The sequence below is a fragment of the Schizosaccharomyces japonicus genome (genome assembly GCF_000149845.2).
Source record: "Schizosaccharomyces japonicus yFS275 unplaced genomic scaffold supercont5.4, whole genome shotgun sequence".
NCBI classification, from domain to species: domain Eukaryota; kingdom Fungi; phylum Ascomycota; class Schizosaccharomycetes; order Schizosaccharomycetales; family Schizosaccharomycetaceae; genus Schizosaccharomyces; species Schizosaccharomyces japonicus.
In genome coordinates this window covers 116,899-120,028 of record NW_011627863.1, presented here as the reverse complement: position 1 = coordinate 120,028, position 3,130 = coordinate 116,899, and the positions used below count along the sequence as shown (strand labels likewise).

Sequence of the window (3,130 nt, the reverse complement as noted above, 5' to 3'; positions counted from 1 at the left end):
ACAATCGATAGCTACACAGGGAGAACGTTTCGCGTCCAATGTTAGAAATGGCAAGGTACATGACCAAATACGCCAGAACATTGCGGACGCGAACAAAAAACACAAGTATTACTTCGACCTGAAAACTGCGAAGGAACCGGAATACAAGGAAGGGGATCTAGTTCTCATCAAGAAAGGATTTAACGAGTTCTGGGACCACGAACACAAACTCGCAACCAGATACCAGGGACCTTTTAAGATTACAAAAGTCCACGGAAACCTCACAGTCGAATTGGGATTGTCTGAGACCCAACGGAAAAACTCATCGACACTCTTTCATGTGTCTCAAGTGGAAAAGTATCATCCAAGAACGGAGGAGGAGATCACCCCAAATTATGAGAACATATCAGGAATTATTCTCATCATGGAACACAAGTTGGAAGACAATAAGCTCTGGCTCAATTGCAAATTCCACAGACTCACCCATCAGGAAGACACGGGTGAGCCAATATACACAAACTACAGAGGATGGCTACCACCAACGGTGGTAAAACGTCACATGCAGCGAGACCTGCTCGCTTATTTCAAGAAGCATAAATTACCTATGGATTACTACCCTTATTACAGACGCCCCCGAAACACCACCACCAGAAAGAAACAATAGAAGCACAAAAGGTGTTTCATGGCCTAACGATAGTAGATTTTGACAAACAAAATCTAGGAAGGGGACTGTAATGGCTCCAAGGGAAACCCTCGGAATCCTCCATATTGGCATGACTCAAACGTGATTGTCAGAGCAAGCCACAAAAGGGGATTCTTAAAGCCACATTGGATTAGGTAATTCTATGAATATAAATTACTGTAAGAACGACTGAATTCTTCAGTCGTTCACTAACAGTGTTTTCACACCGTCTACCTTAGATTGTGAATAACCATTAAACTTATCTTGACGACTTATAAGCGAAGCTTATTCAATTAAGGTGTTCCTATCCGAGATAGATAGTTTGTCACCGGACATTCGTAATACAGCTCTTTTACGAGAAACAAGACCCTTCACGGAATCCCGCTGCTTCAGCGTTGAGAAGGTTCCCGTGGCCAAGTTGGTTAAGGCTTCATGCTTATATGGTACACCTCCTGCCAGGTATGCTACGTGAAAATCGCGAGTTCGATCCTCGCTGGGAGCATTGCTTTTTGTAGCTTCTATTCCCCGATCCGGAATAAGACTTCACGGTAGCTCTTGGCAAAAGAAACCGCTCTCTCCCCTCCTGCGCAGTCAAACATTTTTAAGACTTGCGCTTCCTCCCGCACAACGTCGACGTTTGATGTGCTCTAGCAAAAGAATGTTTCCAGGCTTTATTTGTTTTACCCTAAATTTTTTTTTTGTTTGTTATTTGTTATTTGTTATCTAATATTTAATAGCTATTGTTATTGTTTATTGTTTATTGTTTATTGTTTGGTACTTGGTCCTTCATATTTATTGTATTGTATTGTATTCTATTCTTGTTAAAATTATTATTACAATTACAATTTCTTTCTTTATTATTTATTACATTAAATGCGGTCTTTGCGTGCAACAGCAATGTAAGACGGAAAATTAGTCGGCCAAAAAAAGCTTTACATGTGAGAGTTCAGAACTTTCGTTGTTAGTATAGTTGTTGCGTTTAATAAATGGGAGCGATGGTAACATTCTTGCAGAGCAACACAAAATTAAGTCAAGAGAATGGTGAAGTAGCAGCTTTTTATCTATTTAACTTGTGCCTTTACCGAACCCTAAGACTCGAATCCTGGCGGATGGCAAAAACACACATGGACTGGGACGTCAAGTGACCGAAAAACGGAAATTATTCCGGCTACAACAATTGCACAATTTGTAAGCTTTAGGAAGCTTTGCTGTATACACAATCAACACCAAGAATCACTCGATGTTCAGCCAGAATACGCCTGTTTTCCTCTCAGAGCCGGGGTTTACACCAGCGGTAACAAACTGTGTCAACACAGGTACCGTAGTTCTAATTATTGGCTTAGGCAAAGAAGGACTACAGTTTTATGCAGAAAGAATAAAAGCAGAGAAAAAAGCCCGACCCCGACGGGATTTGCACCCGCGATCTTTGGCGATCCCGAAGACTCCTCAGTGAGACCCCTCGCCGGAAACCAACGCCTTACTTCTAGGCCACGAGGCCGCTTGTTGCTTCGTCAAACGTCGTAACCTTACTTGCTCCGGCTTTTTGCAAAATCCTGTCTTTCTTCGTGTTCCTGGATTGTGGAACGTAGCTGCCCCTTGCATTTAGTGCTGCAGCTTTTGGTTCGTCACAATCAATGCCATGTCGGTGGCCGCTAATCGACATCAAGGTTCGACGGTTTTATTGAGCTAGACTGATATCATCTAAGCTAATTTGGAGGATTGTTGTGCGTTTGTTCTGGAGTTAACTGGGCTCTGGGGGGTATACGCACAGCTCCTTCATGGGGCCCTAGCATGGCCCCTGTTCGCTATTTAGCAACATTCGCGGTCGCTTGCAATTGCGGAGGGTTTTTAGGCTTGCATCATGAAACAAAATAACCCGCACCCCAGCACACGAAGCAGCATTGCCGAAAAAGAACAAGTAAAGAAAAGCCAGGTATGATAGTGCCGAGCTTGGAAAAAGAAAACAGCACTGTTGCACTTACCAGGGTTCGAACCTGGGACCCTCTGCGTGTAAAGCAGATATCATAACCACTAGACTACAAGTGCTTCCTATGCTCCCCCAGCCTCTTTGCCTTACATGTCGAAACTTAGGTTATTGCCTCTATTTCAGTAAGGCTTTGAATTCATAAGACTTCTGCTCTACACTTTTTGGCCAGCCTCAGCAGATAATTTGCGAAAACCGAGAAGCTAAATGCCAGTACTCTGTTGAACACCGCCAGTTCCTGTGCAACAGAAAACACTGTGATTATCCATTAGTTCCTGTGTCTGGTTCCGGGGTCTGAGTTGGCGATGCACGACTGTAACGCCATCGACACTCTCCACAAAAACATGTGCTTCTAAGCGGTACAGTCGCAACTGAATTTGAGTAGCCAATATGAACATCAAGGTTCGTACGATACATGCAAGAGACTTTAGTAACAATCTTTTCCGGTAAAACGGCATAGCTTAGTCTTTAGCGCGCCAGCGGAT

The 3,130-nt window shown here is 43.4% G+C and overlaps 3 non-coding genes across 3 annotated transcripts; 1 reads left to right on the top strand and 2 right to left on the bottom strand.

The window, feature by feature from the left end:
- The first annotated feature begins 1,064 nt into the window (after positions 1-1,064).
- On the top strand, positions 1,065-1,163 carry SJAG_16335. Its single transcript has one exon. It is a non-coding gene; the product is annotated as a tRNA-Ile (tRNA).
- Positions 1,164-2,057: 894 nt separating this feature from the next.
- Positions 2,058-2,159, bottom strand: SJAG_16334. Its single transcript has one exon. It is a non-coding gene; the product is annotated as a tRNA-Arg (tRNA).
- A 475-nt stretch (positions 2,160-2,634) lies between these two features.
- Positions 2,635-2,707, bottom strand: SJAG_16333. The gene has a single exon. It is a non-coding gene; the product is annotated as a tRNA-Val (tRNA).
- Positions 2,708-3,130: the final 423 nt, after the last annotated feature.